This window comes from Apis cerana, linkage group LG3, assembly GCF_029169275.1.
Source record: "Apis cerana isolate GH-2021 linkage group LG3, AcerK_1.0, whole genome shotgun sequence".
Taxonomy (NCBI): domain Eukaryota; kingdom Metazoa; phylum Arthropoda; class Insecta; order Hymenoptera; family Apidae; genus Apis; species Apis cerana.
In genome coordinates this window covers 6,623,196-6,650,570 of record NC_083854.1, presented here as the reverse complement: position 1 = coordinate 6,650,570, position 27,375 = coordinate 6,623,196, and the positions used below count along the sequence as shown (strand labels likewise).

Here is a 27,375-nt window from a genome sequence, read left to right as displayed (position 1 = left end):
GGGAATTCTGGATTTTATTTTGGATGATTACTTTTATATCTTCTTGCGCTTCTCCACCATCATAAATCCGCCCCTTCGTTTTGGAGCAACAATTCTGAAAGATGAAAAGACTTTTCTTTGGACGAACCTTCTCGAAGATGCTTAATGTGAAAACATAAAAACGTAGGCAGTGTATTTAAGTGATTATTTTTAACGGCAATCTTATTTTGGGAATTTACTGCGCCGATTCGAATAAGAATCAAGGAATCGTTTCGTGTTTTTCTTGCTTTTTCTTCAGCTTATCACGTATATAATCTGATGAAGAGATATATCTGTGGAAAGTTGATACAAGAAGTGGCGAAAGGAAGAAGACTGTGTAAGATAGAAGCATTAGAACATCCTATAAGAAATATCGTTTTCTTTTTTTGTCTTTGAAGAGGATTGTAAATAATATTTCTTTCCTAGGATAAGACTTTTATTCTATTGTGAATGCAGTTCTTAATGTACATGAGAGTAACAATGTGGCATACCAAGATCAGGTGATATTTTTTAAAAATTTTTTAAAAATAATAATTATTTACAGAAAAAATTTTCGATCTCTGAATTGTTAATAATTTCTTGAAGAAAAAATAATAAAAATAATTTCATTTGCCCAAATTAATTTACACTAAGGAAATAAAGATGATTCTTCGAAATTTTCCTCAAAAATTTTATAATTGAACGATTCTATGAAATTTCGTAAAATTTTTTTCTGACTCAGAATTTTTGTACCAAGAGTTCGATATTTAAAGTCTCTCTTTTAAAGGTTATTTTACAATTTTTCGTTGTTTTTTTATTACTATTTCAATAAAAAAATAAATCAATGGTTTTATAATGGTAATAATTTGAAGTATTTTAACATTAAAGAAAAATACACCGAAGCTAATGATAGTTTATTTTTTTCTTTGACAATTTATTTAAATTAAACTCTCAATATTCACAGAACTTCCATTCTCGAATAATAAACTGTGTTATTCTCGACTGACATTCGATCCATCTTCTTAATGCTGCTCAACAATTGGTTCGAGAAATCACGATTTTTCTGGATGAAATCGCTAATTTTCAATGCTTGAGACCATTTGTCGAGAAAAAGAAATACAAAAGTGAAATTGATCCTTTACTTGCTTCGATGATTTATTAATGACGGAAAGGAACGCGATAGAAATGGGATTAGGAATGAATTTTTCGAATAAATAACAGTTGTATGAAAGGTAAAGAGAATGTGGTGAATAATGTAATATTTAAATTTGTTCCATTTCCATTGGAATGTTTATTGATTTTAAAAAAATAAACGTATAGTTGGTAGAAGATATCAATTGAGGCTTGTTTTTTAAAATATAAACAATAATTAAAACGAAATTTACATTAGGTGATGAGAAATAGATACAGAGTAATCTTTAATCGTTTCTAATTCGATAAATAAAAAATCTTCGATATTTTGATATACCGACTTTTTGTTTGTTTTAGCATTCGATCTTCTAAAAATATTTCTCAGAATATAGTAATATTCTGTATATGAAAAATATTTTTTGAAATTTTTGTAAAGTCTTATTCACGTTTCAGCTTCTATTTAAACTTGGTTCACTTGACTCGAAAAGATCCACTTTATGCGAAAATTTATTCACTCATAACTGCCATTCAGTCATATCAATTCACTATGTGACACAAGAATCCTTTCTATATTGTGCGTTAACCTTGCTCTTATGGTAAAAGCAACGTACAACATATTTCTGGATAAAAATTTCACATGTACGATTTATTATAATTCTATAATATACGTATGAGTACAGAAATAAAATAAAAATAAATTATTGAAAACTTGAATGTGTGTATGAAAATTAAAAAGATATTCTTGTGAAAATGTTAATAGTTTTAGAAGTCTGGATGATAGAATTACTCAAATTTTTGAAATTGCAAAAGATACATAGAACATTGCATACATTAAAGAGAAACTATTCCAGCAAAATGATAAGATAATCAGGAATTGATATATAAATCTATGTATATATCACGCTTGGTAATTGGCTAGTATTTTTTAACAAATAATTTGTTAACGAAAGTTTTTGCAAAGAAAAATTTTGGAAAATTCAGGAAAATAAATCTTCTCTTATATTTCTTTGGGCCATTTTGTATAGTTTTTCAATCACTCGAATAGTAATTTATTTACACAATTAAATCATTAAAGATTACGTATACGTATAAAATATTTAATAGTAATAAAACGTTGGAAAAAAGAATCGTTTCGTTCAATTGAAAAGAATCAAACTAGCTTGATGAAAATCTCGGTATCGCGGAACAGTTATTAAAGAATTTCCGATTTTTCCAGATACAATAACGGCATCCAACATTATTCCTGCTACAGTATCGAACCAACTGATACGATTGAAAGGAGGGAAATAAAGGAAGAGATATTGCAAGATGAACGAGATGCGGCTGTAGTTCATTGTCCCATCTTAAAATTTTTCTTGATCGATGAACAACGTTTCTTTATTAGAAAGGAAATTATGAAATCCATTAAAGTTTTTATTTTCGATGCTCATCTTCTTTCATTCTAATAGAAAGCTTGGAAGAAAATAATCTTGAATATTTTATTTTTCAGAGTGCAAAAAAACAAGTTGAATAATATCCTCGATAAATTCAAGAAAAGGAATAACATTTTTTTGCTTCGAAAAAATAAAAATAAAAATTTATTCTAATTTTGGATATTATGATTAGCAAAAAATTATTCTATTGAATAAATAAAAAATAATATAGATATGGCTATAATGGAAAAGTTTACTGAAAAATTCTTTTATTTTAATAAAAAGTATTCCATTAAAAATATATATTTAAAAAATTGAAATTAAAACATTCGTTCATTCTCCTCAATTCAATTTGTAAATTTTATTATAATTTATTATATTTTTTATATATCACATTCAGCTAGAATTATCAAAGCATAAAAGCACTATGAAGAGAGCAAAATTATACAAAGCAAACGATATTACATTTTTAAACATCCTGCATCTTGCATGAGTGCTTTCAAGGGTCCCATTTGAACAAATTTTGAAGCAACATTAAGGTGAAGTAAAAACCACGAGAGAGAAAAAATTTCAATTTACTTTTTGCGATACATAGAGATAAGCAAATTCCGGGTAACCGTTTCACAAATAGTTTATTTTAATATACGAGGTTGCGTGCCATAATCCTTAAAGAAATCTCAGAATAGGAGATATTCGTTTACATTAGTCAATTTCCAGATTCAGTCGTTTATTTTCCCTCATTGAAATTTAGTCCACACGAAACTATTTTGAACAATTTTAAATTGTAGAACTTTTGCATTAACGAGTCGATAAATCAATTCAATAAAAAATCACGAACTGAATTTCAAATCATGTTTATCAATCAATTTCAAGTTGTATGTCATCATATTTTATGTAATCGAAATTTGACCTGTAATAGAATTTTTCGTCAAACGGTTTTTATCCATTCGATAATCGACGGATCAAAAGTAATTTACGAACAATTTTCGTGTTGATTAAAAATATGATTAAAAATGAATTTACGAAACGGATTGCCGAAGGCAACTCAATTATCCTCGCAATTTCCCCACCAACAATCATTTTGGTCTCACGAGAAAAAAAACCCTGTCTTCTATCATTTTGTCTTGCAACACTTTGCCCTCGGGATATCCATCTTATCGCACCGCTCTTTGTTGCTCCATCTCGGACAAGCCTTAAATTTGTAAGATTCGAGGAAGAGGAAAGGCGCTTAGGCCTTGTTCCGTTGGTCTCCACTTCACGTCAGAGGCGAGGCGTGGTATATAACTTTCATCAAGTATCTCTCTCGTGTCCGATAATTTCTCCAAGTGTCTCTTACACGTGGTTATTTCTCCTCCTTCTTCCTTTCAACACTGAGACTACTGCCAATCAACTCTGTATTGGAAATTCAATACAGAGAGAGAGAGAGAGAGAGAGAGAGAAAGCTATGTTTATATGAACTCTATTTATAAATAGAAATTTTAGCGATATCTGAATTTGAGTTTCATACACTGTATGTCATTTATTTCTGTGAATAAACGAGTTTGTGCGAATTTATCTCTGGATGGATCAATTAACGTGATCAAGTTACGTTATCTTTAAAATTTCTACTTGATCTTTTTTCAATTTCACGATCAAGCAAAAGAGGAAATTGTAAGTGATACTCTCTACGGATTATAATCATAATTTGCAAGGAAAATTAGTTGGACGAATTGGTTATACGATTCTTCGGTCCATTCTTCGACAGGTTCAATAAACGAAATTCCAGCATATAAAGAAATGCTTAAACAAAAAGCATTCCTCATTTCGAAATTTCTTTTACCTATCTGATTTAATTCATTTATTCGTTATTCACACGGAGGTTCAATTGGTTAATTCAGCGACAGTATAGTCGATTATCTCGCAATGGGATCCTTTCTTTTCATTTGACACCATTTGCACCGTGGAAACGCGCATTGGTGCCTTTATTGTCACCGTGCGCCGGTCTACACTGCCATTTTCAGATAACAGGATTTCCAGAAACGTCGTTGTCGACAGTGTCACGTAGCCATTGTAAGAAAGTTCGCGTACCGAAAATAACGTTCTGGCGGGGAAGTGAAATAGCGGTTGATCCGGAGCTGTGGATCTATGAATCTCTACCGCTATGAATCTGCCGAGGAAATTATGTGGATGGAGAGACTTCGAGTAGCGCGAGGGTGGAGTGAAAGCGGGTTAAGAAAGATTAAATATACCCGCCCGTTTTTTCAAATTTATACATCGAGGTTCGCGAAATCTTTTTACTCCTTTCTTTTTTTATCGTGCGAAACTTTGACAAAGTGAGGCTATGGGATTTTTCTTTTCTTTTCTTTTTTTTTTTTCTTTTGTTTTTAAGAATGGATATTTACGATCAGTCATAAAATCTAATGGTATATTCTCTTACAGGGAAATTTATGCGTGCAATCTGAAGATCTTGTGTATATATAAAGCAGAAGATGGGTTATACATGAGGCAATTTCTTTTTGGATTCGAATTTTTATTTTTTTTTCTTTTTTACGTTTTGAATATAATTGGAATATTTTTTTTTATAAGAAGGAACAATGGAGAATTAAAATCTGAATAATTTATATGTTTGAAATTTGTTTTATCTTATACCACTTAAAAATTAAAGGTAATCTCTTCCTTATTTGATGTTCAGTTAATTAAAAAAAATTTTATTGCTTTTCATTCCTACAAAATAGTATTAATATTAGATAATATTATTTAGTTAATTGAATTTGCACAATGTGAAGATTTTTACGACTATTTGATTTATTAAAAAGATGAAAAATGTACAGAAAACTACAAGTTGACGAGTTTTAAAGAATTTTCTTCTTTGTGAAGAGAACGCATTTTTACATCGTCAAGTTTATCTCGACACAAAGGAAATAACGAATATTAAGTTATCACTCTCGAGATAAAAGTAAAACCATGAGATTAATATGAGATAAAGGGACGAACAGTTCAACTTTGAGGACACTCAAAATAAGAGTTCTCTCTTTCAGACATTGTTGGCAACTTATATTCGATTTTCGGTTGCTGTCTCTTGTTCGACCCTTTTCTACAACCCTTACAACATTTCTTTATATCCGACGGAAGACAATATAGTGAAAGAATAAGAGCAAGGAGTGCTACGGCGGAAGCTATTAGACAGGGGCGCAGAATGGCTTGGTGGCATGGAATTCGGCCGAGTTAACAACGACCTGTACTACTGCGAATGTAACACAACTTATACTAAATTTTTATTAATTTTTGAAACACGAAATTAGTTTTTTTGATAAATATTTCGATCTTTGCAAATGCTTTGTAGAGTTTACAATTTTTGTTCATTTTAAGCAAAATAATCGAAATTTTTATTTCTTTACGTTTACACTTACACATTTATACCGATATTTCGAATTTAAAGAAATATTTCGCGCGTTCTACATCTCCATATCAAATTGAAAAATAATGCTTAATAAGATCTACGTGCAACTTATTCATATATTCATCGAATAGAATTTTTATGGACCTTTTGTCAAACAGAGGATAACGCCACGAGCGAAAAGAACTGTATATAAATAAGAAAAGTCATAGAAACTCGGGGACGATTGATTGAACGTTCCACGACTTTGAAACTGGAATCGTAATTAAACGAACCTTTCCATCCATGCTCTTTATCTTAGCAAGCTTTCGCATCTCTTTCGCTCGGGTAACGTAATTACAGGGTAACGCGAATTAACCCTCCGGTTAAATTAACCCCGGCAACCGGTGACGCGACTCGAATTGAGAACTATCGACAAACGCAGAATACGAATGAATTCTGTTCTCATCCCCTTCGTTATTCCACGCGTATCCATCGATGCGAAAAGTGGCCAAGAACCATTTAATCTCGACCGAAACTGTCACCAAACATCGATATCCATTTCGTGCAAACTATTCGTATAGTCGAAAGTTTGATTACGAAAGCCTTGATATCTCGTTAATCCGTACATAACATATTGAACTTGCCTTTGATTACGCATTGGCAAATATGAATTTTTTTACAAATGTGATCTTCAAAAAAATTTTAATTTATATATGAAATGGTGGAATATATGAAATAGGTGATGCGAAAGTAAAATTAATTAATTAATTGTTGAGTTACATTGTTAATTAATTCGAGATACTTTTGAAATGATCAAATTAGTTATTTATTAATTATTTTATATTAACCGATGACGGTAGATTTAAAATATATTGGAAATAGTCTGGAAAATTATGGGGATGCTTTTTGTTTCGTTTTTCTTCCCCGTAGTTGTTCGTTACCTTTCGCGTAGGCGTGGCTGAGGTAATGGAAACATTCATTACATTTTGTACTTGTTTTTTTTTAATACTTTATTTAACCGCAAATCTAGATTAATAGGATTAATCGTTTACAAAAATTAGATTAATACAATTTTTTCTTCTTCTTTCCAAGTAATCTTTCCAAGTTACCAAATTACCAAAAGAAAAGAAAAAGAATTCGTAACACAGCAATCTTCTTCGAATAAAATAAAAATATTTGAATAAGAATATTTTACAAGAAATTGACACTCTACTTTGCCAAAATCTATTACATATCGATCTTAATAAATATAATAGCATATAAGAATAAACAATTCCAAGAAACGTTCGATCCATTGTGTAACACGTAACCCATCGCTTCCCTTCACCTCTACGCACAGCACACGTTCATCAAATTCGCAAATGGAAGATTTTCACGTTGACAGTCGCGGAAATAGGGCGAGTTCTGGCATATCGACATCAACAGGTCCTTTCTGGGTGTGGCCAATCGAAACGCAAGGCCGAAGGCCAAAGTCGTAGGTGGAATTAACCGTCGGATGGCCGATAAAGGCAACCGTGTTCGCACTTTGATGCGGCACTGACCGACTTTACGCCACGTTTCACCCCGTTTTCAGAGAAGTTGCCACGTATAAAGGTGTTCGTCCATTAGTTTCGTCACAACGCTCGAAATTCGAAATTCCACGAGGAGTGAACGAGATGTCTCGCCACGGAAACGTGCAATCTGTTTCTCGTCTTGAAGAAAGAGCCATTATATATATCCCCTCGTTTTCTTAATAGTCTCAGGGTCGATTAATCTTTTATTAAAGGAATGTAACGCGTAGGCATCGAATTAAATGAAACAATACGCATAATGTTTCTACTGATACAATTTTCAAAAAATGATATATATTTTTCTTTGTTCATAATATATTCAGATCTTTAATTAAGTTTTGTTTAATATCGAGAAAATATTCATGAGGAAAATATAATGTCACTAATCGATTATTTTTCCCTCCTGCGTTCGTATTAAGTTCATTACATTTCATTCTCATTGGAGGAGAAAGTCAGAATGAAAATACAGTCAATTATTTTTTTTCCTTCCTTTATTAGTTTCGTTAGAACCTTCGAGGGTTAGAGAAGAATAACCACGAACGAAAAGGAGAAAAGAAACGCACTACCACTACTAGATTCTTTTTCCCATGTTATTAGTTTTACTAGAAATTCTACTGGAGTTGTGGTTAAAAGAATAGTTTCATACGATCTATCCCCAAAACGAACCCCAAAAACTAAGCCATCCTGTTTATTTTTGTTGCGTATCGTTCTCATCCTTCATAATATATCCATTTATACTTCACTTTTGCGAAAGTAACGTCAACGATAAACATGAGAAACATAAATTAAATAGCATCAACAGACGATTACGTTTTTCCTGATTGTGTTCATCTCAATCCCTCAGCGCATCGATTAATGGGTTAATTAGTGAAATAAAAGCGAAACGAAAAAAGAAAAAGAAAAAAAGTAATTGGAATGGTGACACGCACGAGAGAGTTTGATATCTGCGTTCAAAACAGAGCATTTAGAAATGGCGGCATTTTCCAGCTTGCCACCCTCTTCCACGTGGCTACCCTTTGTAATTCGCATCACGCCGAGAAGGTTCAATCTGTGGTGAGCACACGATCTGTCACCGCCACAAAGACGCCAAATATTGGGCAAATAGAGAGACACATATACATGTTATCGATAACCAATCGATGACTGGCGCTACCCCTATATTTACCCTCAAAAACAGAGAAATATTTGTTTCATCCTGTTTTCTCACCTTTATCTGTGCGCTGACCGCACTTTTTGCAGGGTGATTTATCTTACAAATTCTAATTTAACTTCCTCCCCGACTGCTGGAAAATTCATCCCCTTTTTTCGTATCTTTGTTTCTATTGCGTATCTTTCCTTTCTTTGTTCTATTCAAATTCCAGTTTTTTAAATTCCATTTAATTTTTCCATTTATTTTAAACGTTCTCTTTTTAGATTGTAGTTAATTAATGCATTAACTAGATTTCGTGGATTTTTTGGGAGAAGAAGGGATTCTAATGTTTAATTTCTTAATATCAAAATCGAAAATCGATGCTTTTTTACATCTGTAATTCAAATATTCTTTAAATTTTTTTAAATTTCTTCTCGATAATTCTTTAATTATACGAGTAAAGTTAAGTTTATAAAAAATTAGTCACAAAGATTCTATAAGATATATTTTACATTCACTAATTAATTTAACAATGTCTTTCTGATTATTCAAGATTTATCAATAATTTTCTCGTACGTGAACGTGAAGAAATTTTTTTAAGCAACATTTAAAGCGTGTCACGAATTGTCAGGAATTTATTCGGGAGTTGCAAAGTCGAGTGACCGTTTGCGAGGGTGGAAATGCTTGAAGTTCAGAGAAACCATCTATCGTGAAACTTTCTCTCGCTTTCGTATATAGGAACATTATTGCGATTGTGTGGCGTGGTAACGACACATCGAAGGGAAGTTGAACTGCTGGAAGAGTCCATGTTACACGATCTAAACGGCGCAGAGAGTAAAAAGTAAACTGGAATTGAAATCTGGATTGACACAGGAAGTTAACAAATCGATGAAACAAAAAATGGAATAAGGAGAACATTCGATAAGAATTATTTTAAAATTTATGTCAGAGAAACGTAATTACAGTGTGTGGGGATAACATTGTCTAAATGGTAATCGTGTAAACGTGCCATAGTTGCATTAATATTAAGCAAGCAAAGATGGATCACGCCGAAACGATAACGTTGAACAACAACGATCGTTGATTTTCATCCGTTTCCCAATGAATAATGGAGCAACAAACATTCGACGCCATGTTGGCATGGCATTAAATTATTACACTTATTACTCGATAACGCATTAATGATGGTTCTATCCTCATTCCGACTAACATCTGTTCGGGAGAGGAAATCGTGATGGCCTGCTTAGTCACTAGAAATATTTGTTATCGATTGTCTATTTGCGCTTTGAATTTATCTATGACGTCTATCGTGAATGATTCACTTGTAAACGGTTGTAGATTTTAGAACAGATGTGGATAATTGTCGCAACGAAACGAGAACGAATTTATTCCAAAATTGCAATTTCTAAAAAATTATTATGAGAAGAGAAAGATGTTCGCTGACATAAAAATTTTGGTTTATTCCACTTTGGAGTTAGACAAGTATTGAATTTGTTAAAAAATTTTTTTTCCATAAATTTAATTTTTATTTGAATCGCTTTTTAAATATCTTTCCCCATTTATTCAAATAGAAAAAATTCATATTATCTTAAAAATTTTAGATCGATCAAGTGACAAACATTTTATCAAATATCGGCTTAAAAGTTTTATCACTTCTTTTTACCACTCGATTCCATCGTGAATCAGTCCTCAATTTATATCTCGTTCGAGTTTCTCGATTCAAAGATCGGTTTAGTCGATCGATTTTCTAAAGAACATCAAAATTTCACGAGTCAATTGTGAAACGATGTTGACAGCGTGTATCGTCGATCATTATCCCGTTCGAGTATCCAGGTCGGCCATTTCGCAGCTGTTTTTTCGAAATTTTACGAAACGCATCAGCTTTTAACTGGACCATGACAAAAGCGTAATCGTTTAACGAGGCCTTCGTATAATTGACAAGCATTAAACGCTGTAACGAGCGTGGAAATTCGATAAGATATTATATCGAAAATTTCATCGTGGCTCTAATCGCCTTACCCGGTTCTATTCGATTTTCTCCCTTTTGTCGTATCGTTAATCCCCCATTCGATACGTGTTCATCAGAGTGTTAGGGGTAAGTTTAATTGGGTTCATCGCGTCATTTTTGAAACATGTATTAGCGCCTAGCAATTAGCGCGACCGCCATTTGGCTCCATGGTCGGTTACGTTATGAGATGAAAAGAGCGTAACAAGAGCTTTCCTATAGATTTTCGATAATCGCGAGAGATGAATTTATGTATTTTAGTTAAATATAGGAAAATAAACGATGGGAAAGAAGGATGGTGATGGACGAAAGAGGAAGCTATTGAAAATATGTTGCTGTTATTGTTTGAAATATTTTTGTGTCGACAATTATAGTATATATAAAAGTATTACTTTGATTAAATAGGTAAATAAATGTAGAGATATGTTATAGAAAAAAAGAAAAAAAAGGCGAGGGAAAAAGAGGGAAAATGTATAAATAAAAATTGTACAATTATATTTTTATACGAGAAGAAATATTTAATTTTCGAAATTAAAAGAGTATTAAATTATTATCATTATGCTATGCAATAATGATATTTTAATTTTCTCCGAAATTATTGTTACATATTACATTTGTTGAAAACTGAAGAATGACTGAAAATAATAATTTTCAAGTGATTTGCATTTCGAGCAATCCCATCAAATTGAAATATTCCAACGTTATTCCATATTACGTTGATCTTACGAGTTTTAAAATGAATTAACGATCATGTACAATCGTTAATTTTACTCGAACAAAAGACAACAAACGAATAAATTAATATATTCACAGCGATGCAATCAATACGTAATTAAGAAAAACGAAAGAATTCAACCACAATTCGTCTTCAATCTTTTCCCATCATTTGTACAAATTGAACGAAAATCAAACGAATCGAACGTTAAATAATAATCATAAAATAATAATTTTTTTCCATTTTTTCTCGAAACGAAAAAACAACAAACACATTTATTAATACATTCGACCACGAAACAGAAGAAGACTTAACGAATAAAGAAATTTCACCACAATTCGTCCAATTTTTCTTATCGTCACTCAAATAATTTAAACATGATTAAACAAATATCATAAAATAACAATCCTCTTCCATTTTCTTCCCCCCGTTTAGCATCGAATAAACAAATAAATATTACCAATATAACCATTAACGATATTTCTAAATACGCAAATATTTCGCTCGAAATAATAGTCAAGCGACAAGAAAAAATGAGAATTCGTGTGACAGCAATTTTATCAAACATCTCACCTCAACACTCTCTCTTTCTCTCTCTCTCTGTGTCATGTCTCCAATTCGTCGAATTTTCCCTCGTGTTGTCCCCTATAAAACACCGGCGTGTTTCATTCGTTACCACGAAACGAAGCGAGGAATGACGGATTAAAAATCGTATCAGTCTCGTTTTACGTTGACAGAATATAAAGCGTTGGATTCCGTGGCGGAAGTCACGGATGGTCAACGATGGGATACGAAGTTAAACCTCGACGCGAATAGAGATGTCTTATTGAGTTATTAAATTCTCGATTCAATATTACAGTTCGAAGATTCATTCGAAAGTTGGCTAGCCTGATTGAAATCGAGAAGTTTTTAACGATCCATATTTTCCCTCGACGGATCCCCCAACTTATCTCTTATTTTTCGTCTCCAGTTCCGGATTTTCTCATTAAACTTTGGAGAAATATTTTATATTCCGAATATGCAACAAGAAGAGAAAATTATGCGAGACAATTGACTTCGTTATAGAGAGTATTCCAAATAAATGAAGATGAAATCAATATTTTGATTAATTCTAAGCACTTTTTTAAATAATTTCTTTTATTAGTATTATCAGTACTATAATTAAATAATAAATTGTCGATCGTTAATATTTATGATGCCTTTAGATCGATTCCTTTAAATTGCGTGGACTGATGGATAATAAAGAGAAGAATCTTCTAATCTATTATTCCAATATTCCAATATTCAATTCTTCGCGATGATCGAAATTACGGAGATCCTAACATTGTTACAATCTATAACAATTTTTTCCTCTGAATCTAACTTAAAATATATCTCACTTAAAATATACTTCACAACCTGTCTATTGTATGCTTTCGAGTATAAATTTTTTTGTTTCACGGATTTAAACGGCATAAAATTCGCCGATTATCCAGCGGAAAATCAGCAACGAGCATTATCTCGCATACATCGCGAAGAAATGTTGGCCGACCGCCATTAATCGTCCGCGCATTTGCATATCGGATGGAGCGATCGAGGCACGGCAGAGAACTCAAACGTGTCGAAAGAACGTTGATCGGGAAAATACATCCGTCATGATTTCGACGTTTCGCTTGATTTTTCAGAATTACATAATCTTCGTAATCTGTCGTAGACTTTTCCAACAAAGGAAAAAAAAAAGAGGGAATTTTTCACGAACGATACAAGGCATGACGAAGAAGAAATGGATTAGTGATAAATCGAATCAAGAATCTTATAGATTTGTTAGTGTGTTGCGATAGCAATGATTTATGACTAACCAGTTTTTCATTAACAATCAGATTGATTCGCTTGAGTAATTATTTCGTCTTAGTTGGATATTTCTTTGGCGAGTGGTGCTTTGTGTTAATTGGTTCCATTGTAATGAAATTGAAATGGCCAGAGAAGTAAATGTAGGAAAGGAAACGTAAAATTCGCGGTCTTTGATCATTTGATTCTTTCCCTCTAATTAAAAGTAGTTTAGTCTTTCTTACTTTCTTGGTGAACCAGTATTTCCGACTTAATTCTTTTTCACCGTCAATAAAAGTAATAATTCATAGGAAACAGAGCTATATACGATAAAATAATATTAAATAATAATAATACAAATATAACTATTTAATATTACTTTATGCATTGATAAATAAATTATCATATTGCGACATATAATTAATTTTAAAATAATTATTTCTTAAAATATACAAAGACGTTTATTAACAACTGTAGATCAAAGATAGAAGAATGTAGAAGAATTTTTAAGGTTGGCAGCTAATTTCGCTTCTACCATTCGTTACGTTTTTTCACAACCTGGTAGAAATATCATAAAGACTCGTGCTTTGAAGATAGCAATTTCCATCTTTATGAAACTCCATCGCTCTTTTAAGAACAGAGTACCTGTCAAGTTTCTCGAACTTGATAAAAAGAGATCTCATTTATAAAGTTTAACAAGAAAAGAAGATCAAAAAGAATCGCGTTTTTGTTATTGTATTTGCTGCTAATGGAGAGACAGCGCGCAGAGAATAATGGATTATCGAGATTTCAAGAAAGTTATAGTCGACAATGTCTGTGATGGAAAAAAAGGGAGACTTTTTTTTAGGTAACATGTGATTTAACGTCGCGTCGTGCAGAGATAAAGCGATCAATTTAACCTAAGTTATTAAGAGATTTCCCTCGGTTTTCTATTCTTCCTATTTTTCGCTCTTTTTATATTTTCATTATTCTATCGCATACAGATTAGTTCCAAATAGTCACAAAGAAAATTTGAAAGTTGAAAAAATTTACCTCTATTGATTATCCATAGTATTTTTGTTCTTAGATTTTCTTAAAAATGTAATTTATGATTAGTAAATGAATAAATTTATTATGTCACTCTGTCTATCTTTCCTTTGCTGGATGTCCGGATGACAAGAAATGAATATCAAATACGATAAATACAATTTTATCAAACACATCAATCTCTAACGAATTAAATGAAAAAAATAATCATAAAGAGAGGCAAAGAAGCACGTGATAAAACTTATCAACTGATCCACGTGTATCAAACTCGATATAAGTTTCTCCGTTTCTGTAGAACTGGGTTTATTGCCAATTATTCGAAGAGCCGGATCGGCGAGACGAAAGTCGACTTGTTTCAAGAATCAGCCCGTGTCATTTTTATAGTATCGCCATAAAAATGCTGCAGAGTCGTAGGTATAATTCGTAAATAATAATATTACGATCATAAATAATAAATAATAATATCTTCATGCGATGTGAAATTACGTGTTGTTATTAAAATAACATCCCTTCATTGACCTGGAAAATGTATGGATCTGAAATTTGAAAATTGAATTACATATACGAGAATCAAGTACACAAGTTAAAATATTAAATTCATTCGTGATTGCTATATGGAATTGCTTAAAAGCCAAAACAGATTAATCATTTCTAATAATTTCGAATAATTTTACAGTCAAAATGCATAATTAAGTCAAGAACTAAATATTGAAGTTAATCAGTTTGATTGCTTTATGCTTTAAATTGAACCTCTTCAATTGCATGTATAATCGAATACACAGAAATTAAATTATACCAATAATATCTATTATAATTAACACCTATTGAAAAACCAAACAAACGTGCTTTCAACAAATGTCTAATTTAATAGTAATAATTCATAACTAACGCTTGATTACATCAGAACCCAAATGATGGTTTCAAAGGAATCGATCAGCTTATGTGTGTTTTGTATCTGACATTGATCAAAAAATTATCTCCTTTTCGAACACAGAGTACAAATGTTCTACTTCCACGCTGATTTTGATCTCCATTTTCGCGATCGCGATTTAATTCGCGAAAACGTTAGCTATCGTGGAGAAGATAGATAATTAAGGACGATCCTTAAAAAGATCTTAATCAGATTCACAGAGATTCACGCGCGATATGCATTTCAAATCGCTCGAATCCGAGATTTCGGTAAATCCAATTCCAGGAATCTTTTTACGATTGTAGTGCAGCCTAAGAGAGTCCAATTCATCTCTCAAGAACCCCGACGTTTTAAACGTCGAATGTTTTATGGATCTTGCTCGTTTTTCAAAGGCCAACATCAACTTTCCACTCTTCTCTTCGAAAGACCTCGCTGACCCGGAAATCGGAACGAATTTCCAAAATAAAAGAAATATCCAGAATAAGCGTACACCCTCTTCATCTTCGATTCACCTCCCTCTCCGAAATTCCGAGTTTCGAAAGGTCCGCTCGAATAATCTTTTATTTCGTTTTCCGTATCCCGATCTTTCGTGTATAATAATTTTCGAGTATGCTGCGTGTAACCAGAAAAAGAGATAAACACGCGGATATCGAAATAATTACAAGGTAATATTGTTATTCCTTTATCATGTCCGGAAACGAGTGTTCGCGATAGATAAATGGAACTCTCCTGTTTTGCCACAGTTCTTAAGGGGCTGGTTCGAGAGTGTGTTGAACAACACCGCGGTTATATTTCCTTCCTAAAATATTTCTATCATCAGCGAAAAAATAATGACACGGTAGATCGATGGGCGGACTTCTCGAATTTATTAGGAATCGAATGCTGACTTATTGGGAATTTTATTGGTTCAATAAGTTGGTTTGCGAGAAGGATGAGGTTAATAAATAATTTTATTTTACGAATTGGTTTCGATGATGCATTATAAGGTATGCATGAATGATCGGTAATTTTTTTTATACGTTTTTGCACATTATTATATTATTCATGCAGATTTTTGTAAATTTAAATTTTTCATAAATGAAATGAACATCCGCAGTCTAGCGACGAAACATGTCTGCTAACATCATAATTCGTTTAACTCGATTGAAAAATAAAGCATGAATTTTTCAATAAATAAATATTTAATATATAATATTATAATAATTGATATGATATATAATATTAATAGCACAGAAATTAATTGTAGTGTGTAAAACATTCGAATTTTTTCTATAAAGATAATCCATTATAAATTAAAACGTTTGAAAAAAGACCTTAATGATTACGTTAGAATTTACTGAAATATTTACTGAAAATAATTATTCGAGGAAAATTATTTATAAATAAAATTTAATAATTTTCGTGGAAATTTTTTCTGTCAATTTAATCACAATCTGCGACTAAAAATATTTGTATACGAGACTTTTGCTTTTTGGCGTTTTGAGAAACTCAGTTATAATTAAATTTTCGCGACAAAGGAGAACTACCTCTTTTAATTAATTTCGACATGAACTTACTGAGAATTACGATTATGTTAAAATTGCATTAATAAAATATGGCCGAAGACGAATTTATATCAGAATTTAGCATTGTAACTAACGTTCAAGAATTAAGCCAAAAAGAATAAATTAAAATTATAAAATAGAGTAAGAAATATTTTTATTAATTTTTATTTATTTATTATTAATTCTTATATTCTAACCAAATACTAATTATTATAATTATTCGCATAATTCATTAAAATATCCAAAACAATTGCAATGCGTTAACATACAATGGAATCATACGCATTTATTTCCAGGAATTGATCTCGGTATATATTCATTATATTCCTCATCGATCGTAATATGCACGATTTCCGATTATATTCGTTAAATCGGAATTTTTATTCGGATTTCCCCGGTGTATCATTATATCTCCAGTGTACCGTATTTATCGTATTCATTAACGAGAAACCAGATGAATTTCGAAATTTCAGCGAAAATTCAATCCGATGGAGGTTAATTTTTATATTACAGACAAATCTCTCTCAATATTATATTCGATCATTGCACGTGGAATATTTAAACGAAATATTATTTTCTCTCTTCGGAAACTATGCAATAGCATCGAGATGAAATTGTACTGTCATAACTATTGAAATTTTCCTGAAATCTCGATCTCTTGATTTTCAAGAAAGAATATCAAAGATATTCGTCTTTTTCTTATGATTACATTTCTATTTTCTTTTAAAACAAATATAATTCTCGATAGGTCAAAATACTTGACGATCAATCAGAATTTTTAAATTTATACTTTTCAAAAAATAATAGAAATATTCATCTTCTTTCTATATATAGACTTTACAAATAGATATTATTATTTTTTCGTGAAATAAATTCTACGATCATTAAAAAATCGATTTGATCTTGACGATCAATCCAGGTATCTATTCATCGTATGTGAGTAATAATCAATTAATAACGAAACGATGTTTTTCATATTGTCTCCCTTATGAGACGCTCGTGTAATCAATCTTGAAAACGAGAAACAATCACGAAGGATGGATAAACGTATGTTCAAATATACATATATAAGAAGTAATAGAAAGGATTTATATCGTACATATATGTATGTCGAAATGAGATTATACGGAAATATTCAACGAGATATAGATATTGAATTAAACATTTTTGTTATTGTCCGGAAATATGTTGGATCGAGGTCATCTTAAAAATGAAAAACTCATTGGGTGTTTTTGCTTTGTTAAAAATATATAGTTAACGCTTTTGAGGTAGTTGATTTAATATATTGTGCATCAGAGCGAATACGAAACCGTGGGAAAAGTTATGTCGTTAATATTTAATTGAACTCTTTGGTCCTTGAATTTTAAACGTTTCCTTCGAATTCGTTTCATTCGATTTTCCATTATATCTCTGATATTCTTGCATTCCGTTTTTCCTCCAATATTATTAAATGAAAAATTTGCTCTGAATAAAATCAAATATTCCGTTTCTTTTCTAACTTTTGAAATTTCTTATTAACATATTTTCTCTGTTATAATATTTTCAGATATATTATTTACTATTAACAAAGAAAATATTTTATATATGGAATAATTTTATGATATTAATAATGAAAACTTAAATTGAAACTCTTCAAACTTGCTTATTCTCTTAATTGTTTAATTCTGTTTAAATTATCTATATCATCCGAATTACCTCTTCATTATTGATTTAATGAAGCACTCATTTAAATAGCCATTGTACGTATATGCTTCGTCAAAATGCAAAGAAAATCTGAATTGATCCTTTTGAATAGTACAACGCATTGTTGCGAAACGATCATGGAAGCAGTGTTCCATATCGATAAGATCTCATTAATACATGTGAGTGAATGCAAAATCTTCCTCGCTGAGTTTATCACTCGTTATCATGGCACCGTTCTTTCTTTTTTTCGCTTCCAAACCTCTTTTTTTCTCCTCTTAATAGCAACTAGTCCAACATCCTGTTAATGCGGTACAGAACAAAATCATAGAAAATTATTTGTTCAAAACATGATCTTTCTTGGCTTATTAATAATCAGTAGTTTAAGATCACTGAAATGATCTAAGATAATGAAATTAGCTTCAAGGAAGAGATATTCTAGATTAGATTAAATCTTTATCATATATTTCATAATTTAAAAAAAAAAAGAATAATATACTCTATAAGTAAAGTTTTTTATCAAAAGTAAGAAAAGTACACTTCGTGAATATCCTTCCACGATCAATGACCGTTTTATTCTGTCTCAGAGGAAGAACCGACGAGGAATCTACTTCTGTCAAGCGCAGCCTTCGGAAGAAAATCCTTCGTGAACAAGTTGAAATATCGTAAATCTTGTTTATACTCGAATGAATTGCTTTTGCTGAAATAACATCAAAGCTATGTATGAAAACCCAATTTTTAACGCTGAACGTTTTGTCAGAAATCATGAATTTTCTAAAGAAAAGTTTTGTACACATGAAATTATATCTATTTAAAAGTAAAATGTATGATAAAGTTAAAAGTTTTCAGTTCCAGAGTTATCAAACGAAAGCATTGTCGTTTCAATTAAATTTAAAATGTTCCCTATGGTCTGGTCTTATCAGAAAATGCATTACCGCATGTAGGTGACCACGTGTGAGATATATTTTCGAGAAGGAGGACAGATAAGCAAGAGAGAAAGAAAAAGACGAAGAAAATCAAATTACTCTTGAGATATATACGCTTTTGACGTTTTACTTCGCGCTTGCTTTGGGAGATGTACGCTTATTTTATCTTCATGAGTATGGTTTATAAAAAATTCAACCTCGTATAGTGACGAATAAATATTTAGGATTTCGAGTAACATTTCCTAACATTTCCCTATCCGAGTCATTGATTATTCGGGCAATTTTTATTTAAAATTTAAACTTAATTTTATTACAAATAATTTTCTTTACGATATTACGATATCTTTTATGATAGAATAAATTGTAACAGAAATGAAACAGATGAAACTTAATGCACATATGAATTAAATATCAAAGGGATCCATTATATCTACTTCTCACTTCAATACAAATTTAAACTACTTTCTAATTTAAAAAATAAAAGTCGATTAACTTTTTTTGTTTAAACCCTCTGTTTAACGATTTATCAATTATTTTAATTCGATTATCCTCCAAATAATTAGTTCAAATAAAAAGAAGAAAGAATCAAATTATTTGTTTTTGGTGTTATTCGAGCATAACATAAATAAATCGATCGATATATCGCTTATTTCTTATTCAAAGATAGAACCCTTGCTCGATACCTTCTCGTTCACCTTAATGTACACTTCATTTATGCATCACCAACGATAATACGGTCGGATGTGATCCTTAATGAGGTCGAAGATCGGCTCGATCGCGACAAAGTGACAGTAGAAGGCCTACCATGGAAATTCACCTGTTTCCTCCTCGAATTCTCGTCGATTATCGATCGCTTGCTTCGATCGTGTCTCGATACGAAATTTTCACGAATGAATAGTCCTTTTCCATTCCACCGACAATTCTCTTAGAATGCTTGCTTGTTCAGTGTCGTGCCAACTAACATGATGATACGAGGAAATTCTATTTTAGAGAAGAGAGAAAAAAATATAGAATGAAAAATGCGAGGTAATAATAATATAATTAACATTTTTCATACTGACCTCTGCTGAATTCTGCGAATTTTTCTTTCTTTCTCTATATCCAGTAATAAAATTAAATTAAAATTAAATATTATTATATTTTATATATCACTAAATTGAAAACAAAATTCTTATATAAAAGAACTTACAAAAGGCATATCAGATCACAGAACACAATCTGTTCTTCTTTGACATTAAATATTCGAAATTTATTTCTGAATATCAAGCGACGAGAAATATGGAGTATATCGTAATTAAATCTGTTGGAAAATATACGTATCATTTATAGAATCGATATAATATCCCATGAATAATCGTTCTCTAATCTTTCGACGAAACTTGGAAATTTCGTCTTTTTATCGTCTTTTAAACGAGCGACTCTTTAAAGCGGATATCCCGAGTTTCACAATGCCAGTTCCGCTGAAAATAATCGGAATTCGATCATTATAGCAATCAACATCCTTTTTTTTCTCGAGATTATCGAGTTCTCGCCTCGTTTCTTCTCGAGAAACGATTCGAAGTTCTAAAGATCGAGGTCTCCTCTTCATTTCTCTTTCCGTTCGCTTGCTGAGAAATTTCTATCCGAAAGTCTGCTCCGAATACGAGATAAAAGATACGAAAAGTTTGGATCGCTATGGCTCTTCGCGAATTTCTCTGTAAGGTAAAATATAAATGTTGAAAGTTTCGTCAATTTTCGTACTTTAACTTCCATTGAGAATTTCCGTTGAGATGTATTTCGTTTCGTTTTTTCAACGAAGTTTCTTTTCTTCAGTTTTAATGAAACATTCGTACCCACTTGTGAATTCGATGAGATTAACGATGATCAAACTAATATTTTTTTTAATTGTACTATTGATCTCAAATGATCTGTTTTATAAAATTTAGAAAATTTTTTTTAAAGAGTTTCTATTTTTATTTCGAAATTGACAAGCTTCGAGAGCTATTGATATATAACATCGAAAGAAGATGTTTTTTTCGTGCATGTTGTTTATGCAATTTTTTCACGACGATCGAATCGTTTTTTTTTTCACGTGGAGACGTAGAAAATATAGTAAAAAAATCAATGAATAATTTCGCGGTTCAGTTGTGAGAACTGAACTTGGAACGATGATAGATAATCGCGTTATAATCGAAAATTTCATTCGTCGCTGCGAACTTTGTTATCCTTTTAATCGCATTAATGCTGCTTTATTAATCACAAGCTTGATATGGAACTTTTGAAAGCGTTTTATTAGTATATCATGATGAACTGGGTCGATGAAAGTTATTAAATTTGAATGATATATTTTTATAATGGAAATCAAACATTTGACAATCAACTAAAATTTAATATTGTTAAAAATTATTGTTTATATACGTTTTTAACACTATTTTGAAAATGAAAAACGAAGGAAAAACTATATTTATTAGAAATTAATTTCAATGGCACAACAAAACAAAACATAAAAACATTTCAAGTTCGTTTTATACATGATATAATTTTACTTTTTCTTTATTAAAGATCAAACAAAATCAATTAAACATTTAAGTAATAATAATAATATGATTTGAATTAAAGATCTTCATTCAATGTTGTGGATAGAATAAAGAATAAAAGTGGAGTTTAGAATTCATTAGATTTTGCAGGCACAAACTTCTCAACGATCTTAAGATTTAAATGTGTAATTGTTGGAAGTGAAAGATAAGAAGGAAAAGTTTAAATTCGAAGACTGAGAATATTTTTCGAAAGCTCTATATCTGAGATTCTTAGAATTTAAAATTATGATCGAAATAAAAAAAGACGAAAATGTTACAAATAATTTAAGAATATTAAAATAACAAAAATACAGAATTTATTATGATCGAAAATAAAAGAAAAATAATCATGAATGTTATTTAAAATTCAAATATTATAAAAAGATTTAGTGTGATATTTAAATATAGAATTCAATAATTCGAAAATAATTAATAAAATTGCAGAAATAATACAGCAAAATCTCGTTTAAATTCAGAGTAGAATATCAATTAAATGAAAATCGAATGCATTAATTTTGTAAGATTTATAGATATCAAATCAGGGATAGTTCATTTGTTATTATTAATTAATCAATACCGAGAGTATGATTTATTGAGCAAAAATTAAATTCAAAAATTATTCGAATTGATTAAAGTTCAATTGTCACGTATCGTGATTAAATTACACAGATCATTGAAAAAGATTAATTAATAAAAATTTATTTTCTATATTTTCTATCTGAAATACTTCCATTAAATTTTTTCATACAAATCTATTTTGCTATTCAAATAAGAATATTTGTAAAATCAGTTTTTTGATAAAAACCATTAATACGAGTTTAATACTTTTGAATTTTACGTATAGTATCGATGATTATAGTTACCTATAATAATAATAGTTAATAGTACGTTTACGTTCAATCATTGTCAATCAATATAGAATATAAAGGATTCAAACAACCACGAAGCTGCAGATAGACGATTTAGTCAGAGAGATGCTTTGACGGGAAATCATGGTATTAACGTCAATCCTAGTCTGCAATGTTCCACATTGTTTGAGATATCAAAGTAGTCGAGTCATGCCTGTTGATTAATCATTTCATTACATCGCAATTTTGCCAAACTTAATTAGTTGCAAAGTTAATAAAAAGATACGCTATTGTATAATCAATCAAAAATACGCATAAAATTTTGATAATATGCAAGAACTGTAATATAATTATAAAAACATTTTTCAGAATGTAAATTTCATTGATTTAAGAAAAGAGAAATATTAAATGATGAAATGAAATTTCTCGAATCGAGTAACTGAATTATAGTTGTGATAGATAATATTATAGCCACTGATTAGAATTGTTCGTAAACAACTTGAGAATAGTTAGAATTGTTCGCTCGAAACAACGTAACAAAATGAAATTCATATACTGGCTACAACACTTGGTTATCACTTTAGTAATAATTCATATTCGAAAATTTAGCACTATTGTATAGAAAAGATTTCATTAAAAAAAAAGTTAAATTTTATAATTTGAAAAATATGAAATGTATACGAAATATGTTAAATGGTTTTTCCATGCTCTAAAAATTTAAATAAAATTTCTGAATATTTTTCTAAAATTTGATAAGTAATTTTTTTCATAATTTAAAAAGTTTTCAATATCAGAATAATTTAAACAATACTTGAACAATTTAACATAATAAAAAACTTTTATGAAAAGAAGTTACTATAAAAAATTCAATTTATACTATTGAACCCAATCTCAACAAAAAGTTAGAAGAAAAAGCAATAAAGGAAATTTTCAAATATCTATCATTAGCTTGCATTATATAAATTAATTTCTAAAGGATAAAATGAAATTACCTTTGCTAAATTCGTAGATGAAAAGGGTTTTCAAGGATGGTGAGCAATGTATGGTTTATTTATCAGGTCCACATGTAATCTGAGTAACGCAATACGTTGTGCAAAGGGTCGTCTGTAAACTCTTGTCGGAAAATTTATCGAGAAACGAGCTTGTTACACAGCAACACGTGCAACGCCTCTGCAAAGCAGCAGAATTGTTGCAACACAATGCAAAACTTGACAATGATTTTGATGATTCATTCACGGCACGAATCAAAGAGTAGGTAAAGATTCTCTTTAAAATAAATTTGCACTTCCAAATTCGTTAACGAATTAATTTAAAAGCAAAATTAAAAAGAGGCATCGATAGACCGATCATTTTTAACGAATTATGTGACGTCATTAGAGAATAGTACAAATCTAGCGGGACACTTGAACTTTATTCAAATTTCATGATGCACATACTTCTTGTATTATTACTATATTGAAATATGGGATTTATCTTGATTTTGTTTCATATGTCACTGCACAACTAAATTTCGAAATTATTATTGTAACAATAAAGTGAATAAAATTACCATAATTACCATAATTATAGGAACGTATGATGAGTGAGATATATATGAAAAAACGAACGAATACGTGAATCGAGAAATATGATAGGCTGAATTTACTTTAATTTTGTTTGTAATGCAACCAATCAAATTTTATAAAAGAAATAAAATATTTATAATTATAAGAATGTGTGACAAGTAAGATATACATGATAGAACAAGTAAGTGTATGGATTGAAAAATACGATAAGTTAAATTTAGTTTAATTTTATTTATAATATAACCATTCAAATTTCGAAATTATTATTATACAAAAGAAATAAAACTATTCATAATTGTAGGAATGTATGAGGAGTGAGATATACATGGAAAAACGAACGAATACGTGAATCGAGAAATATGATAGGCTGAATTTAGTTTAATTTTGTTTGTAATGCAACCAATCAAATTTTATAAAAGAAATAAAACTATTCGTAATTGTAGGAACGTATGATGAGTGAGATGTACATGAAAGAATAACTAAGTGTATGGATTGAAAAATATGATAGATTAGATTTAATTTAATATTATTTATAATGTGACAATTCAAATTTCGAAATTATTATGATATAAAAGAAATTATGATATAAAAGAAATATAATCGTTCATGATTGTACGAACGTATGATGAGTGAGATATACATGGAAAAACGAACGAATACGTGAATCGAGAAATATGATAGGCTGAATTTAGTTTAATTTTGTTTGTAATGCAACCAATCAAATTTTATAAAAGAAATAAAATATTTATAATTATAAGAATGTATGATGAGTAAGATATACATGATAGTGATATACAAGTGAGTGTATGGATTGAAAAATATGATAGGTTAGATTTAATTTAATATTATTTATAATGTGACAATTCAAATTTCGAAATTATTATGATATAAAAGAAATATAATCATTCATCATTGTACGAACGTATGATGAGTGAGATATACATGGAAAAACGAACGAATACGTGAATCGAGAAATATGATAGGCTGAATTTAGTTTAATTTTGTTCGTAATGCAACCAATCAAATTTTATAAAAGAAATAAAACTATTCCTAATTGTAGGAACATATGATGAGTGAGATGTACATGAAAGAATAACTAAGTGTATGGATTGAAAAATATGATAGGTTAGATTTAATTTAATATTATTTATAATGTGACAATTCAAATTTCGAAATTATTATGATATAAAAGAAATATAATCGTTCATGATTGTACGAACGTATGATGAGTGAGATATACATGGAAAAACGAACGAATATGTGAATCGAGAAATATGATAGGCTTAGCTTAATTTTGTTTCATGTGACCAATCAAATTTCGAAATTATTATTATACAAAAGAAATAAAACTATTCATAATTGTAGGAACATATGATGAGTGAGATATATATGGAAAACGAACGAATACGAACGTATGATGAGTGAGATGTACATGAAAGAATAACTAAGTGTATGGATTGAAAAATATAATAGGTTAGATTTAATTTAATTTTATTTATAATATGACAATTCAAATTTCGAAATTATTATTATAAAAGAAATATAATCGTTCATGATTGTACGAACATATGATGAGTGAGATATACATGGAAAAACGAACGAATACGTGAATCGAGAAATATGATAGGCTGAATTTAGTTTAATTTTGTTTGTAATGCAACCAATCAAATTTTATAAAAGAAATAAAATATTTATAATTATAAGAATGTGTGACAAGTAAGATATACATGATAGAACAAGTAAGTGTATGGATTGAAAAATATGATAGGTTAGATTTAATTTAATTTTATTTATAATGTGACAATTCAAATTTCGAAATTATTATTATACAAAAGAAATAAAACTATTCATAATTGTAGGAACGTATGAAGAGTGAGATATACATGGAAAAACGAACGAATACGTGAATCGAGAAATATGATAGGCTGAATTTAGTTTAATTTTGTTTGTAATGCAACCAATCAAATTTTATAAAAGAAATAAAATATTTATAATTATAAGAATGTATGATGAGTAAGATATACATGATAGTGACATACAAGTGAGTGTATGGATTGAAAAATACGATAAGTTAAATTTAGTTTAATTTTATTTATAATGTAACTATTCAAATTTCGAAATTATTATTATACAAAAGAAATAAAACTATTCATAATTGTAGGAACGTATGAAGAGTGAGATATACATGGAAAAACGAACGAATATGTGAATCGAGAAATATGATAGGCTTAGCTTAATTTTGTTTCATGTGACCAATCAAATTTCGAAATTATTATTATACAAAAGAAATAAAACTATTCGTAATTATAGGAACGTATGATGAGTGAGATGTACATGAAAGAATAACTAAGTGTATGGATTGAAAAATATGATAGGTTAGATTTAATTTAATTTTATTTATAATGTGACAATTCAAATTTCGAAATTATTATTATATAAAAGAAATATAATCGTTCATGATTGTACGAACGTATGATGAGTGAGATATACATGGAAAAACGAACGAATACGTGAATCGAGAAATATGATAGGCTGAATTTAGTTTAATTTTGTTTGTAATGCAACCAATCAAATTTTATAAAAGAAATAAAATATTTATAATTATAAGAATGTATGATGAGTAAAATATACATGATAGTGACATACAAGTGAGTGTATGGATTGAAAAATACGATAAGTTAAATTTAGTTTAATTTTATTTATAATGTAACCATTCAAATTTCGAAATTATTATTATACAAAAGAAATAAAACTATTCATAATTGTAGGAACGTATGATAAGTGAGATATATATGGAAAAACGAATGAATATGTGAATCGAGAAATATGATAGGCTTAGCTTAATTTTGTTTCGTGTATAATGTGACCAATCAAATTTCGAAATTATTATTATACAAAAGAAATAAAACTCTTCATAATTGTAAGAACGTATGATGAGTGAGATATATATGGAAAAACGAACGAATATGTGAATCGAGAAATATGATAGGCTTAGTTTAATTTTGTTTCATGTGACCAATCAAATTTCGAAATTATTATTATACAAAAGAAATAAAACTAATTATAGGAACGTATGATGAGTGAGATGTACATGAAAGAATAACTAAGTGTATGGATTGAAAAATATGATAGGTTAGATTTAATTTAATTTTATTTATAATGTGACAATTCAAATTTCGAAATTATTATTATATAAAAGAAATATAATCGTTCGTCGT

General features: G+C 29.8%; 1 protein-coding gene and 1 long non-coding RNA gene across 4 annotated transcripts in view; one reads left to right on the top strand and one right to left on the bottom strand.

The window, feature by feature from the left end:
* LOC107998164 (somatostatin receptor type 2-like) overlaps nt 1-27,375 on the top strand; it is a 76,489-nt gene that overhangs the window by 24,949 nt on the left and 24,165 nt on the right. The gene's annotated exons all lie outside the window — the stretch shown is intronic.
* LOC114577586 (uncharacterized) lies at nt 19,704-24,162 on the bottom strand. Its single transcript, XR_003697764.2, has 5 exons — nt 23,585-24,162; nt 22,608-22,806; nt 20,379-20,883; nt 20,251-20,284; nt 19,704-20,170 (listed from the first exon to the last, which is right to left on the bottom strand). It is a non-coding gene; the product is annotated as an uncharacterized LOC114577586 (long non-coding RNA).